Source organism: Pristiophorus japonicus, chromosome 8, assembly GCF_044704955.1.
Source record: "Pristiophorus japonicus isolate sPriJap1 chromosome 8, sPriJap1.hap1, whole genome shotgun sequence".
Lineage (NCBI taxonomy): Eukaryota > Metazoa > Chordata > Chondrichthyes > Pristiophoridae > Pristiophorus > Pristiophorus japonicus.
Window position 1 is genome coordinate 232,944,794 of NC_091984.1, and position 17,249 is coordinate 232,962,042.

General features: G+C 44.3%; 1 protein-coding gene and 1 non-coding gene across 2 annotated transcripts in view; one reads left to right on the forward strand and one right to left on the reverse strand.

The window, feature by feature from the left end:
• arvcfb (ARVCF delta catenin family member b) overlaps positions 1 to 17,249 on the reverse strand; it is a 370,176-nt gene that overhangs the window by 305,809 nt on the left and 47,118 nt on the right. The window lies entirely within an intron of this gene.
• Positions 6,471 to 6,577, forward strand: LOC139270091 (U6 spliceosomal RNA). The gene has a single exon (XR_011594439.1). It is a non-coding gene; the product is annotated as a U6 spliceosomal RNA (small nuclear RNA).

The following is a 17,249-nucleotide window of genomic DNA, read 5'->3' on the forward strand; positions in this document are numbered from 1 at the left end:
CTGCAGAAAAATCAAAGCCCTTGTTTTTCTTTCGCAAACGAGCATGTACCACAAAAATTAATCAAATTGCTTAAATCATTTCTTTTGACTATTTTCATCGGTCATTTTAAGGTGACTGCGTACAATGAGAAATATATGAGAAAGATAAAAAAAATCTGGCGGGGGGGGAAATAAAACTATTAACTAAACAATTGGTTAGTAAATTTAATGCAAATTATATCTGCAAGGTCCCATAAACAGCAATGAGATGACCAGTTAATTCATTTTGGTATTGTTGGCCGAGGAATAAATGTTGGCCAGGACACGGGGAAAACTCCCTGCTGTTCATGCAATAATTTGCATTTATTTTGCACCTTTAACAAAGTCAAACGTCCCCAAGCACTTCACAGGAGTGCTATCAAACACCAAGCCACATAAGATATTAGAACAGGTGACCAAAAACTTGGAAGAGGAGGTCGGTTTTAAGGAGCATCTTAAAAGGTGGAGGGGGGCAGAGAGCAACTTTCCCTCAAAGCTGCATGGCCACATAGCTGTCTGCCTGTCCCCAGCAGCCTGAGACCGGCTCTTTGTGCATGCACCGCACAGACTTTAAAAAGGGTTACCAACACTCCAAAAATTAGGGGGGCACATTGGTAGAGAGGCACATGCTTAGGGAGGGTATATTCCAGTAGAGTACCATGGGATCTTTTATGTCCAAGTCAACAGGCAAATGGTGCCTCATCCAAAAGGCGGCAGCTCCATTAATGCAGCACTCCTTAATACTGCACTGAACTGCCCGAATGGATTCTGTGCTCAAGTCTTGGGAGTGGCGCTGGGGTATCATATTTAGGCTGCAATGAAATGACAGCCAACATCAGAAACTTCACTCGAGTTTCCAGACTACCCATGAGTGAGGGGAATGCAAGGAGGAGAGGGGGAATTCATCTCGAGATTTAATCTGTTGCAACAGAATGAAAAGCAATGTTCAAGTCGTCAAAATATTATGACCTACACAGCTTCAAGCACCAGAAACTTATCTGGTGAAGAACAAGGCTTGACACTTAATGGGCGAATCATTGGATTGAAGGACAATAAATCCCTGAGGCCTGATAAGTACTCTGGGATGCAGACGAAGGAAGTGGCCATAGAAATAGTGGATGCATTGGTGATCATTTTCCAAGTGTCTATCGACTCTGGATCAGTTCCTATGGACTGGAGGGTAGCTAATGTAACGCCACTGTTTAAAAAAGGAGGGAGAGAGAAAATGGGTAATTATAGACTGGTTAACCTGACATCAGTAGTGGGGAAAATGTTGGAATCAATTATTAAGGATGAAATAGCAGCGCATTTGGAAAACACTGACAGGATCAGTCCAAGTCAGCATTGATTTATGAAGGGGAAATCATGCTCGACGAATCTTATGGAATTTTTTGAGGATGTAACTAGCAGAGTGGACAAGGGAGAACCAGTGGATGTGGTGTATTTGGACTTTCAAAAGGCTTTTTGACAAGGTCCCACACAAGAGATTGGTGTGTAAAATCAAAAGGACATGGTATTGGGGGTAATATACTGACGTGGATAGAGAACTGGTTGGCAGACAGGAAGCAGAGAGTCGGGATAAACGGGTCCTTTTCAGAATGGCAGGCAGTGACTAGTGGAGTGCCGCAGGGCTCAGTGCTCGGACTGCAGCTCTTTACAATATACATTAATGATGTGGATGAAGGAATTAAGTAATATCTCCAAGTTTTCAGATGACACTAAACTGGGTGGCAGTGTGAGCTGGAGGAGGAGGACGCTAAAAGGCTGCAGGGTGACTTGGACAGGTTAGGTGAGTGGGCAAATGCATGGCAGAAGCAGTATAGTGTGGATAAATGTGAGGTTATCCACTTTGGTGGCAAAAACACGAAGGCAGAATATCTGAATGGCCGCAGATTAGGAAAAGGGGAGGTGCAACGAGACCTGGGCGTCATGGTTCTTCAGTCACTGAAAGTTGGCATGCAGGTACAGCAGGCGGTGAAGGAGGCAAATAGTATGTTGGCCTTCATAGCGAGGAGATTTGAGTATAGGAGCAGGGAGGTCTTACTGCAGTTGTGCAGCGCCTTGGTGAGGCCTCACCTGGAATAGTGCACGCAGTTTTGGTCGCCTAATCTGAGGAAGGATGTTCTTGCTATTGAGGGAGTGCAGCGAAGGTTCAGCAGACTGATTCCGGGATGGCGGGACTGGATATGAGGAGAGAGACTGGATCAACTGGGCCTTTATACACTGGAGTTGAAGGATGAGGGGGGATCTCATAGAAACTTACAAGATTGACGGAACTGGACAGGTTAGATGCAGGAAGAATGTTCCCGACGATGGGGAAGCCCAGAACCAGGGGACACAGTCTTAGGATAAGGGGTAAGCCATTTAGGACCGAGATGAGGAGAAATTTCTTCACTCAGTTGTTAACCTGTGGAATTCCCGACCGCAGAGAGTTGTTGATGCCAGTTCATTGGATATATTCAAGAGGGAGTTAGATATGGCCCTTACGGCTAAACGGACCAAGGGGTATGGAGAGAGAGAGCAGGAAAGGGGTACTGAGGTGAATGATCAGCCATGATCTTATTGAATGGAGGTGAAGGCTCGACTGGCCTACTCCTGCACCTATTTTCTATGTTTCTATGTTTAGAACCATGGAGATGGCAGCTAAAGTCAACATGGATCAACTTAATCTGAATTATGCTGATCCAACAGTTTTTATGCCTGTTCTTGGCAAATCAATGGATGTACACCATGAACAAAACAAATTCATCTATAGCTGCTTAGTCTGAGAAAACTTGTCCAGCGCAAGTTATAGTTATGATTTTAGAAAATTCTTGCCATGAAGGAAAAAAATAAATATCAGTTTCTTTTGACACAAACATCTAGAATGGGGTGGAATCTGTTTGATGATTCGAATAGACAACGAAACATCATTGAGGGGAAAATTTGAACTCCGTCTTGGAAACCAAAAAAGACACCATTTAAGGTGAGTTTAAAAAAAAATGCTAATAATAAAAATCAGGTCAAATACACAAGATAAACAATGTAAATGTCCACTCTCATAAATTGACTGCAAAACATACTATCCTGGCTTAAATTAGAAACATCTAAGAATTGCAGAGATAAAATCCACAACATATTGCTCCACAGTGAGTCAGACATGCTATGCCTTATTTCTTTTTGTTAAACTTTAAATAAAACAGTGAAATGACCAACCATTCTCTCAACTCAGCCAGCCGGGAGGCTCAGGATAAGTCATGCAAAGCACCTGTCTTTATTGGTCACCTTTAACCACTTGGCACAGCATTAACTGCAATAACTGCATGGGTTTGCTGTTTAGCAAATCAAGGGCAAAACATTATTTGACAGGCTATTCAAAAGGGTAGCCACAAAAGAGTTACAATCCAATACTTTGAGGATCGTGAGCTCACACTGAGCCCAACCTCTCCCTTCCCCCAAGTGTGACAAGGCAAGAAACCCTTTTATTTCCACCCACCCCAGTCTTAGCAGTTTCAGGTCTCCACCACTCAAGCCAGGACAGTACCTGCTGAAATACACAAGTGGTGAAAGGGTGCCTCAAACAGCAGCTGAAAAGGTGATCAAATCGCAAAACAAAACTGATCTTTAACTTGCAGGGGAAACCAGGATGGACAAAGAGCTAATTTGAAACCATGAAAATTTGGCAGGGGAGACATCGGTTTTGAAAATAAGGGGTGTTGCTCCACTCAATTTTTTTTTATATAAGTATGAAAATGTAGTTCGGTCAGGATTTTTCAATTTCAGTCAAGTAAACCTTTCCCCACTGAATTTAAGGATCCTGGAAGAATTTACTTTTTACATTCAAGTTTACAGACCCCGGATTCAAAACCTAAACCCACCACTGATCTTTTCATCATGTCACTGCATTTCAATATTGGATATCTGGCTTACTGGCTCTGTAGTTAAAAGCATTTTGTACTACAGCTCCAAATATCAATTGGGGAAAGGGAGGGAACGATCGGCAGGATGTACACAAAATTATTCCATCTGAAGCTTCTCTGTAAAACAGCAGGAGCACGAGTTCATGACACTAAGAATACTGTACACAGTCAAATGATTCGCAAGTGCTTTTTTTTTTTAAATATAGATTCTAATAATCAGAAGAGGAATGCTGGCTGCTGTGGATTTTAAAATCTTCCTGAAGTCAAGAGGACAAAGAACTACCCACTGGCATGCAGGACTTTATTAGCAGAAACCATTGCAGCCTGGCAGACAGTTGGCATGGTAACCAGATCCAGGACCGTCACTACTGTACCGTAAAGAAAGCCGCGTCAGGAGCTCGACTCAGCCAGTTAACATTTTTCAATTACAGCAAGTTGGATCATTTGCAGTAAAAGCACTTCTACAGCAAACAAAAGATAAAAGTTAAAAATGAAAACACTGAACTATTTCATGAATTCTTTTTTTAAAAAAGGTCAAGGATGTATTTCTTTTCAAGATATCCTAGCTACCAAAGCAATTGAGTTTGTAAAGCGACATGTCTTTTTTTGAAACTACAGAGAACAACTTTTCCTGCATACACATTAAGATCTATAATGTAAGTGACAGTGAATGCATGATAAAAATGCACTTTACATGTACCCACAATGACCTTGCATTATTTCCACTTTTTAGCATCTGATCTCCGACAATCTGCTCGGTTTTACATATTTTTGGGGGAAGAGATGAATCAAACCAATGTTGGTCAAAACTAATTAGCAACATTGCCATGCCACATTAGAAATCACCGTTTATAACCCAAGGACATCCCAAAGCATTTGAAGTGTATTCTCTGGTGCAATTTGCGCACAGCAAGATCCCACAAACAGCAACACGACACAACAATGACCAGCTCATCTGTTTTTCGTGATCTTGGTTTAGGTATAAATATTGGCCGAGATGCCAGGAGAAGGCTCATGCTCTTCTTCGAATTGTGTGATCTTCTCCATCTACCAGAGAGCATAGACGGAGCCTCAGTTTATCATCTCATCCAAAAGGCAGCACCTCAGACAGTGCAGCATCCACTCAGGACTTCACTGAAGTCAGCCTGGATTATGTGCTTAAGCTTCGAGAGAGGGACTTGAACCCACAATCTTCTGACATGGAGAGCAGCATGCTACCAAGGGGACAGAATAAATATTGAACTAAGGCTCCAACTGAAACCATAAAGCCCACAAAAACAAAATAGTTTTCAACAAAATATCACTGTAAAAAGTGACTCGGGCTCCAAGTTGAATTCCAGGGTATCATGTGTGAAAGTTGTGCGTCAATACGACGAACCACTTCACTTTGACCTCAATGTTTTCTTCAATTCCCCATCACCAAGGACAAGTGCCATGTTGCAGCCAAAAGCACTTAAGACCATTTAGCAAAGACAGTATAATCAGCTCGTGGCATCAGTTTACTGTACACTGTTGTGGTTGTGCAGAGGGAGCTTCAGCAATTATAGAAACATAGAAAATAGGTGCAGAAGTGGGCCATTCGGCCCTTCGAGCCTGCACCACCATTCAATGAGTACATGGCTGAACATGCAACTTCAGTACCCCATTCCTGCTTTCTCGCCATACCCCTTGATCCCCCTAGTAGTAAGGACTACATCTAACTCCTTTTTGAATATATTTAGTGAATTGGCCTCAACAACTTTCTGTGGTAGAGAATTCCACAACTTCACCACTCTCTGGGTGAAGACGTTTCTCCTCATCTTGGTCCTAAATGGCTTGCCCCTTATCCTTAGATGGTGACCCCTGGTTCTGGATTTCCCCAGCATTAATAACATAAGAATTAGGAACAGGAGTAGGCCATCTAGCCCCTCGAGCCTGCTCCGCCACCCAACAAGATCACGGCTGATCTGGCCGTGAATTCAGCTCCACTTACGCGTCCACTCCCCATAACCCTCAATTCCCTTATTGGTTAAAAATCTATCTGTGATTTGAATATATTCAATGAGCTAGCCTCAACTGCTTTCTTGGGCAGAGAATGCCAGATTCACAACCCTCTGGGAGAAGAAATGTCAACTCGGTTTTAAATTGGCTCCCCCGTATTTTGAAGCTGTGCCCCCTAGTTCTAGTCTCCCCGACCAGTGGAAACACCCTCTCTGCCTCTATCCTGTCTATCCCCTTCATTATTTTAAATGTTTCTACAAGATCACCCCTCATCCTTCTGAACTCCAACGAATAAAGACTCAGTCTACTCAATCTATCATCATATGGTAACCCCCTCATCTCTGGAATCAGCCCAGTGAATCGTCTCTGTACCCCTTCCAAAGCTAGTATATCCTTCAAGTAAGGTGACCAAAACTGCATGCAGTACTCCAGGTGCGGCCTCACCAATATAGTTGCAGCAGGACCTCCCTGCTTTTGTACTCCATCCTTCTCGCAATGAAGGCCAACATTCCATTCGCCTTCCTGATTACCTGCTGCACCTGCAAACTAACTTTTTGGGATTCATGCACAAGGGTGCTCGCTTCGGCAGCACATATACTAAAATTGGAACGATACAGAGAAGATTAGTATGGCCCCTGCGCAAGGATGACACGCAAATTCAGGACAGAGATGTGGCTCAGTGGGTAGCACCCTTGCCTCTTGAATCAGAAGGTAGTGGGTTCAAGTCCCACCCTAGGGACTGGAGCACATAAACCTAGGTTGACACTCCCAGTGCAGTGCTGCACTGTTGGAGGTGCCGGAATATTTTAGTAATGATGGCCGAGTGGTCTAAGGTGCTGTGCTCAGGTCATTATCTCCTCTGGAGATGGGGTTCCAATCCTATTTCAGACATTTCTTATATTTAGAGCGGGTAGGTCCGAAGGCCTCCTCGTAGGACTGCTCCTGGGCACGGCCAAGGGTGCCATCAGCCGGTCCAGGCAGCGGGCGATCGAGGGGGTCCGCTGCCTGGACCGGCTGATGGCACCCTTGGCCGTGCCCAGGAGCAGTCGAGGGGGTCGTTCAACCTGACTGCCTGCCTCTCTTCCGCTCTTACATCCGGTCCAGGGTGTCCTTGGAGATGGAGCACGCGGTGTCCACCGGTACGCTCGCGGCCTTCCGCAAGAGGTGGGCACCGGAGGGACTGGAGTGCACCATCACGCCCGGCAACCAAATTTTAATTTGATTTTACATTTTAAAGTTTAATTTGTTTTAATTGCCGGTGCTTTTAGTGTCCCCTTCCCTTTTATAGGGGGCACTGGGGAAAAATTGTGATTTTAGTGCCCAAAAAAAAAGGAAAAAAAGGGCCTTGTAAATGTCTGGTGTGTCACCCAGGTCGGGTGGCACGGTTTAATGTTTATGTTTTGCAGGTAGACTCTAAAAGAGTTTCATGCACAAGGACCCCCAGGTCCCTCTGCACCGCAGCATGTTGAAATTTCTCCCCATTCAAATAATATTCCCTTTGACTTTTCTCCCCCCCCGCCCCCCTCAAGGTGGATGACCTCACATTTTCCAACATTGTATTCCATCTGCCAAACCTTAGCCCATTCGCTTAACCTATCTAAATCTCTTTGCAGCCTCTGTGTCCTCTACACAACCCGCTTTCCCACTAATCTTTGTCTCATCTGCAAATTTTGTTACACTACACTCTGTCCCCTCTTCCAGGACATCTATGTATATTGTAAACAGTTGTGGTCCCAGCACCGATCCCTGTGGCACACCACTAACCACCGATTTCCAACCCAAAAAGGACCCATTTATCCCAACTCTCTGCTCTGTTAGCCAGCCAATTCTTGATCCATGCAGGGGGGGAAAAACAAAAAGAAAATTGCAAAAAACATTCTGGGTGTGGCGCAAGGGTCAGGAGAGAGTCAAGTTGCAGTGAAAACCCGGTCACAGATTCGGCGAATATCTAGCCCCTAGTATGTGAAGCATTGCAAGCTCTTGCTCATAACGCAGAAGGGTCGCGCCTTAAGGACTTGGACAAAAAAACTCCAGTTTGCACCTTAAGCAATTTCGGTGATTTATTTTAAGCCTAGTCAAATATATAGGGACCTTCAAACATACTCCAAGGTTACCAATCAAAAGCAAAAGCCTACTCTGTTAATGAAGGTGAGGGAGGGAAGGAGAGCAGCATCTTTCTCTTAACCAAATAGTTAAGTTATCCAAGGTGCTGGAGGTAATTCATATTAAAATTTTGTCCTCAGTAGCATATTTTCAGTATTGGTATGGAGAACAATCCAATGCTCTACTCATGATTACTGTCAGCTGCTCAGTGTTGAGTTTAGCCAATTATTATTCAATAATGCAGCACGACTATCGCATCTATTGTCATCTTTGCGTGTGCAAATAAAAACCTTTACTGCTCAGTTGTGGGGAGCTCAAAGTGGAGACTGACTACACAAATGGGTAAAGACAAGAGCTGCAGCCAGCACACGGAGGCATGTGCCATCGCACAGTGGCCACCCAATCAAAGATAGGAAGGGAAACAATACAATTGATAAATCTCTGTAGAACAGATCTCAATAAAATGTGACCAATTAAATTACCATCATCGCCATGTCAAAAAAAATAGAACTGTTCGTTCTTCCCGACTGACAGCATCAAAATACTAACAGTGCCACCTTCTATTTACAATTACACAACAGCTGTCTGAAACAAAAATCTAACAGTTAACTTCTGCAATAATTGAATCTACTTAAATACGTCTTGTAATTTTCAGATTAATGCCCATTAAACCAGATATTACCTGCCCTGAAAGAAATCAAAGGACAGGGTTAAAGTCAATAACACCCAGTCGGCACACTGCAGTTCTTCTGTGACAAACACAGCTGCTTTTTCACGTACCAAACATGCAGCACATCTTCAGTCACCTGCATCACATACAGGCAGCTAAACAAAGTACAGAGGGAGGAACTCAGGAAACAGGTAATCATGCACATCAACTCCTTTCAGCATATGCATTCAGCAAACAAAGTGATGTGTGTTATTTCTGAAATTGTTTCTGATTAAACCCAAAAAGGTTTCTGTCTGCAAGTGGTCATTATTTTTCACCCGAAAAAATTGTGCTTGCGACTTTCACAAATCCGATGACTTCCACTTAATATAAACAAAAAATGCTGGAAATACTCAGGTCAGGAAGATTATGTGGCGAGAGAAACAGTTAACGTTTCAGGTCGATTACCTTTTGTTAGACCTGGAAAAAGTTAGGGAAGGAACAGGTTTTAAGCAAGTACAGGAGACAGGGAAGGGCTAGAAGCAAACAAAAAAGGGAAGGTCAGTGATAAGGAAGGCAGGAAAAATTAAATGACAAAAAGGGATGATGGTGCGATGCAAAAGGAGATGGTAATGGGACAAGTAAAGAAAAGATTGGTCTCGAAGAGGTAAATAAGGATATAGAATCAACAAGTGCCATCCGAAAAAATGAGAGCAGAGGTTATGATCTGAAATTGGTGAACTCGTCAAGTCCTATATGCTGTGCAGTGCCGAATCTAAAAGATGAGGTGCTGTTCCTCCAGCTTACATTGAACTTCATTGGAATTGTGCAGGAGGTGACAGTGATCGGAAGCTCAAGGTCATGCTGGCTGACTGAACAGGTATTCTGAAAAGCAGTCATCCAATGTGTGTTTGGTCTCTCCAATGTAGAGGAGATCCTATGCAGCTCAGAGACGTGGACCACAGGCAGTAGACACCTCAAAGCGCTGGAGAAATACCACCAACACTGCCTCCGCAAGATCCTGCAAATCCGGTGGGAGGTGACACACACCAACGTCAGTGATCTCGATCAGGCCAACATCCCCAGCATCGACATGACCACACTCAACCAGCTCCTTTGGGCAGGCCCCATCGTCCGCATGCCAGACACAAGACTCCCAAAGCAAGTGCTCTATTCAGAACTCCTACACGGGCAAGCGAGCCTCAGGTGGGCAAAGGAAATGTTTCAAGGACACCCTCAAAGCCTCCTTGATAATGTACAACATTCCCACCGGCACCTGGGAATCGTTGGCCCAAGACCCCCCCCGAAGTGGAGGAAGAGCATCCGGGAGGGCGCTGAGCAACTCGTCTCATCGCTGAGAGCATGCGAGGACAAGCGCAGGCAGCAGAAGGAGCGTGCGGCAAACCACTCCCCACCCACCCTTTCCTCCAACCACTGTCTGTCCCACCTGTAACAGAGATGGTAATTCCCATATTGGACACCCGAGAACTAATTTTTGAAGTGGAAGCAAGTCTTCCTCGATTTCGAGGCATGATGGTAGAGGAGACCACAGTGAGCAGTGAATACGGTATACTAAATTGATAGTACAAGTAAATCGTTGTTCCACCTGGAAGTAATGTTTGGGGTCAGTCTGGATTGAACTGTAACCAGTCACAAGAAAGAGAACGGACTACTGTACCAACATTCTATTCCACAATCCCTCGAGCATCAATTCCAAGACCAGTAGTCAATTTTTTTTTGAACAGATGGCACAATATCCAATCTGATCTGGTGGTGCAACTGAAAATGAAGAGCTGTTACATTAGTACATGGCCAGTGACACAGGAATTCAGTCATTACTTGAAAGCTGAACTATTCTTAACTAGGGGTGCAACATGGAGTCAGTGAAAGAAAACAAACCATTTGAAAAAGCAAACAAATATTTTACTGCTTTATTCACTATCCATCTTGAACAATTTCAGTTCCTTTGTCCTTCATCAAACCACCATTTTGGAGATATTAGATCTTTCATCTATATATATTATAAATAAATCTGAAGACTCAAACTGCCTTGTCTTATTCTAGTCAGTTTGGCTCAACTGGTAGTGCAATCTTGTCTGAATCAGAAGGTTGGGTTTCAGGGGTGGGGAGGGAATATTTGGCACGGCTGTTCCCGATTGCTATCCAGCTCAGCCCTTTGGAAATGAACGTGTGTGCACTTTGAACAATGATGCCCCCAGGACCATTATAGCTTGCCAATGTCCATGTGAAGAAAAATGGCCACTTAGCTGAGGAACCAGAGGGCAACTGGTCCCCAGCAAAGAAGCAACATCTTCAGTAGGGGAAGCAAATTAGCAGAGGAAAATTGTGAGGAACTAAATGTATAAAATGTTATTTTATTTCAACTAATTTGCAGAGTTCTCGGTGTCCTGGCTAATTAAAAAAACAGATTCGCTGTTCATTTGCACTTTATGGCACCTTACAAGTGTGCAAATTGCCTCTTGCATTTGCCGACATAATAGTGACAGCACTTCAAAGCCATTGATTGTAAAGCACTTGGGACACTGAGGATGTGATCAGGCATTATATCAAGTCATTCTTATTTTACAACAAAAGTAAAATATAGGCATGCTACTTTTAGTCCATATCCATAGTATATTTTCTCAAATTACAATCTCATGCCTCCCAACAAACAATGACAGTCTTCAAATTCCAATCATTACACATCAGAGTATGAAGGGATCATCCTCCTGCTCGAAACTGGGATCAGCAAAATATAATCCTTTCAATTGTTCCATTTCTATTTCATCATTGCTGCCTCTCATTGTAGGAATTAATATGACCTAAAATAACCATCATCCTGAATAAAAGTGAACTTTTCCATTTGAAATAAAAACAGCCAGCATTTATTCTAGAAAGTTTTCACTCATTATTATGCAGGACAGATTGCTGCGTTTCAGGAGATATCTGATCATAACTGCAGGTTGAAGCATCAGAATACAAAGCAGCCATCGGACACAAAATCCAATTTATTAGTCTTACAGCTGGGAGATGAAGCTTACACACACTATTGTGTGGTAAAGTGCATTAACCTATGCTACTTAATGAAAATTGAAATAACAAAAAATATTATACAACAGTAATGGAAGGACCACCTGAAGAGTTCGAGCCAAATGATACTCGAACAAAATAAAAAAAAGTTAGAGCTGCAGGTCATCAGGCCTTTTCAAAATCAAATGAAGCAGGCAACGTCAATAGCATTCCAAAGCCTCGACAGTCAAAATCCCTTGCTGCAAGGTGTGGAATCCATCTTATTCACAATAATTTTTTTTAAATGCAAGTTTCTATCAACATTCAAATTCCTGTTGGTCAAAAAATTAAGTTTTCATATCTGAAATATCAAATTCAATAATATTGGCTACCCTTTTAGTATGAAACCAGTCCCATGGCATTTGGCCCTCCATTCTGCAAACAGACTTCAAAATGCTCAGGGATGCCCCAGGAGAAATAAATGTACTCTTCTATTAGATATCTGGGATAAACTCAACTAACTCGAGTCGTAAAGTCAAAGAACTGCCAAAGGATAAGGCCATCCTCTATTTAGTGATGGCTGATAGACCGGAATTAGTTAACAACGTGACTGCAAGGGAACATCTTGGCAATAGTGACCATAATACATGAAGTTTGACATTAGGTTTGAGGGGAGAAGCTGAAGTCACAAACCAAGATTTTACATTTAGGAAGGCAAACTTCAAAAAGGGATGAAAAATAAATTGACCACAATAAACTAAGCTGAGCAGTTAATGGGTAAACCTACAGTGAGAAGTTTACAATACAAGATCAGTACATATTCCTTACAAGGCAGAAAGCTCGGCTTGTGCAGTTAAGCAGCCATGGTCAACAAACAATGCAAGGAACAGTGTTAGAAAACACTTACACAAATACAAGAAAAGTGTAAATCTAGCAGACTGGAACAGCCAAAGATACAAAGAATATGAGGAGCAACAAGTCTGAACATACTGAAGTTCTGGGCACCAAAACTTCTGAAGGATATATTAGCCTTGGAGTGCAATGTAGCAGAATGACATCTGGACTCAAAGGTTTAAATTACAAGAAGGGATTACACAAACTAGGGTGTTATTCCCTCAAATTTAGACCGTTGAGTAATTTGATCAAAGTTTTCAAGATATTAAGGGGTGCTGAGAGAGCCAGGCCTTTTTTGTTTACAAAAGGTATTAAGGGCTATGGGGCAACGGCACGTATATGGAGTTCGGTCACAGATCAGCCATGATCTTACTGAATGGCACAACAGGCCCGAGGGGCTAAAAGGCCTCCTCCTGTTCCTATGTTCCTCAGAGTGGTACACGGGAAGGAGGGTCCATTAAAGATAAGTGCAGGTGATACCATAATGGATAAGGAAATTGCAGACTTGTTAAACAAATATTAGTATCCATTTTCACAGTAGAGGGTGGGAACAAAACACCAGTGGCACAAAGGAACTTAAAAATAAGTCAGTAAGAAACTGACTGGATTTAATAAGTTAAGAATATTGTAAAAAAAAATAAAGGGATTTAACCAACTCTTACAGAATATGCACGTACGATTGTCACTTGATAATTGGGCAAAACTGGTAATGTGTGTACGCGCGTGCGTCAAGAACAGTAACTTGGACAATATTTTTCCCCTCCTTTATCCAGAGACAGAAGTAAATTGTGCTATTAAGGTCAACGAGGTCAGTATGGCCAAGGGATTGAGTCTAGGATTTTCTACTTTGCATGGTTCAGTAATAAAGCTGGCAGTGCCTTTAGCAATCAATACTTGCACATTTTTGAATAGTACATTTATATCATAGAACTACTATATGAAACAGAAAATGCTGGAAATATTCAGGTCAGGCAGAATCTGTGCCGGATTGCCTGCATTCTTGTGTTCATGTTTCAGGTTGAAAACCAAGAGATCGACCTGAAACTTTGGGCCCAAGTTTTGGCCTCAGTTGCTCCTGATTTTTTGGAGCAACTGGTGTAGAACGGAGTGTCTTAGAAATTCAAATTCTCAGCATTTAGTTTGCTCCAGTTCTCGTCAGTTGGAACAGTTTCACTTTGGAACAGATTTTTTCTTTTTAAAAGGGGGCGTGTCCGGCCACTTACGCCTGTTTCAAAGTTTCGTCAGTGAAAACTTACTCCAAACTAACTTAGAATGGAGTAAGTGAAGATTTTTGTACGCTCAAAAAAACCTTGTCTACACTTTAGAAAATCAGGCGTAGGTTACAAATCAGGCGTAGGGAATTGAGGGGGTGGGGGGTTTAAAGGGGAGTTTACAAACATTAAACATTCCAGTTTTGCAAATAAAGAGCCATCATCAATAATAAATGATAAAAACATCAATAAATCAATCAAAAAAATTGAGAAATAATTTTTTTTTTAACATCAATGAAGCATTTTCCATGTACCGACTGCAGCACCGGGAGCCCTCCAACAGCGTGCTGGGATGCCCCCTCCCCCCAGTGCGTCTCTGTGTCTCTCTCTGTCAGTGTCTGTGTTTGACAGCAAGGGGAGGGGGAGGATGGGGGTAGAGGGGGAGGATGGGGGTAGAGGGGGAGGATGGGGGTAGAGGGGGAGGGGGGGGAAAAAGGAAATGGGGTGGGGGAAAAAGGAAATGGGGTGGGGGAAAAAGGAAATGGGGTGGGGGAAAAAGGAAATGGGGTGGGGGAAAAAGGAAATGGGGTGGGGGGAAAAGGAAATGGGGTGGGGGGAAAAGGAAATGGGGTGGGGGGAAAAGGAAATGGGGTGGGGGGAAAAGGAAATGGGGTGGGGGGAAAGGAAATGGGGTGGGGGGAAAAGGAAATGGGGTGGGGGGAAAAGGAAATGGGGTGGGGGGAAAAGGAAATGGGGTGGGGGGGAAAGGAAATGGGGTGGGGGGGAAAGGAAATGGGGTGGGGGGGAAAGGAAATGGGGTGGGGGGGAAAGGAAATGGGGTGGGGGGGAAAGGAAATGGGGTGGGGGGGGAAAGGAAATGGGGTGGGGGGAAAAGGAAATGGGGTGGGGGGAAAAGGAAATGGGGGGGGGGGAAAGGAAATGGGGGGGGGGGAAAGGAAATGGGGGGGGGGGAAAGGAAATGGGGGGGGGAAGGAGAAGGGGGGGGGAAGGAGAAGGGAGAAGGGGGGGGGGGGGGAAGGAAAAGGAGGAGGGAGGCTGAACAGGCCGGGCCCAGGACTTCGGGCAGGGCTCATCCCCAGCACCAGGTTTACAGGTAGGTGGCGTTGGTTCGGGTCGGGAGAGCGGGTCGGGTCGGTTGGTGTCGGGGGCGGGGGGAGGGAGCGCGGGTCTGGTCGGGTCGGTTCGTGTCGGGGGCGGGGGGAGGTAGATCAGGTCAGGTCCGGGTGGGGGAGGGAGGGAGAGGGAGGTCAGGTCGGGTGGGCGGGGGGAAGAGGGGGGCGCGGGTCGGGTCTGGAGGGTAGTGGGAGGTCGGGTCGGTTCGGTTTTTGGGGGGGGGGGGGGGAGGAAGAGGAGCGCGGGTCGGGTCCAGTCCGGGGGGGGGAGGGTGGGCGGAAGCAGGAGTCGAGTCGGGTCGGGTGGAAGCAGGAGCTGGGCGTGGGAGGCAGCCTTATGCACGCAGCCCCAGTGAAGCAATTCGGCCAGGGCTAGGGACTGCGTGCTTCGGGCCCCTCCCACACAGTTTTGGACACCTGGAACTACTGCATATGAGCGCTCACTGTCGCGCGCATGTGCAGAGGTCCCGGCACTGTTTTCAGCGCAGGGACCTAGCTCCGCCCCCTACAGCTCATGCTGCACCGCGCCCAACTCCAGAGGACCAGCAGGGAGCCGGAGAATGTATGTAAGTTTTTTTTAGGCGCACTTTGTGGCGCGAAAAATGGGCATCCAGGTCGGGGCTGTGCCGTTCTAGGCGCGGCCCGAAACATCGGCCCATTAACTCTGTTTCTCTCTCCACAGATGCTGCCTGACCTACTGAGTATTGCTAGCATTTTGTGTTTTTATTTCAGATTTCCAGCATCGCAGTGTTTTGCTTTTCGATGAAGCAGTTTGGAATCATCAGTTCAGGCCCCTGGCACTACAGAAATCACTCATTTTTGTAAAGTTATGTCCAGAACATAAAAACACACATGCAAATATTTTTAGCTTGTAGTTCAGGACCAAGTGTCTCGCCATCTCAAACACTGGGAAGTTACAGCAAGATGTTTCTCTAGTTGTAAAAATCGCCATCTCCACTAGCAAGTCTTATTTTTTGATGTGGTCACTGAGGGTACTATTATCTCCAGAGATGCCCACAAAAATCCCTCTTTTCATGACGCAAACGGCCCCAACAGTCCTTACCACCAAAAAGTGTGTAATTGGTGTCAAAATATCTCATACTTTCCATTCCTTCAGCACATTATTTATAACTGGGCCTGTTCACATGATCAACCTTGGAGGATAAATTTGAATCTGTAATAATGAGAAAAGTCCAGTATTGATAACTTCCTCATCAAGCCAGCTGTTGAATGCATTGGTTGTAATTTACCAAAATTGCCTGGATTCTGGGGCGTTCCCAGCAGATTGGAAAATTGAAAATGTAACACCCCTATTTAAAATCGGAGGCAGACAAAAAGCAGGAAACTATAGACCAGTTAGCCTAACATCTGTGGTTGGGAAAATGTTGGAGTCCATTATTAAAGCAGTAGCAGGAAAAGGAAAAGCAAAAGTCAGTCAGGCAGAGTCAGCATGGATTTATGAAGGGGAAGTCATGGTTGACAAATTTGCTGGAATTCTGAGGATGTAACGAACAGGATGGATAAAGGGGAACCAGTGGATGTGGTTATTTGGACTTCCAGAAGGCATTTGACAAGGTGCCACATAAAAGGTTACTGCACAAGGTAAAAGTTCATGGGGTTGGGGGTAATATATCAGCATGGATAGAGGATTGGCTACTAACAGAAAACAGAGAGTCGGAATAAATGGTTCATTCTCCGGTTGGCAACCAGTAACTCGTGGGGTGCCGCAGGGATCAGTGCTGGGATCCCAACTATTTACAATCTATATTGACAGATGAAGGGACAGAGTGTAATGTAGCCAAGTTTTCTGACGATACAAAGATGGGAGGAAAAGCAATTTGTGAGGAGGACACAAAAAACCTACAAAAGGACATCAACAGGTTAAGTGAGTGGGCAAAAATTTGGCAGATGGATTATAATGTCACAAAGTGTGTGAGGTCATGCACTGAGGCAGAAAAAAAACCCAAAAAGAGTAAGTTATTATTTAAGTGGAAAAAGATTGCAAAGTGCTGCAATACAGCGGGTTCTTGTGCATGAAACACAAAGGGATAGTATGCAGGTACAGCAAGTGACCAGGAAGGCCAATGGAATCTTGGCCTTTATTGCAAAGGGGATGGAGTATAAAAGCAGTGAAGTCTTGCTGCAGCTGTACAAGGTATTGGTGAGGCCACACCTGGAATACTGCGTGCAGTTTTGGTTTCCATATTCACGAAAGGATATATTTTGCTTTGGAGACAGTTCAGAGAAGGTTCATTAGGTTGATTCCAGGGATGAGGGGGTTGACTTGTGAGGAAAGGTTGAGTAGGTTGGGCCTCAACTTATTGGAATTCAGAAGAATGAGAGGTGATCTTAT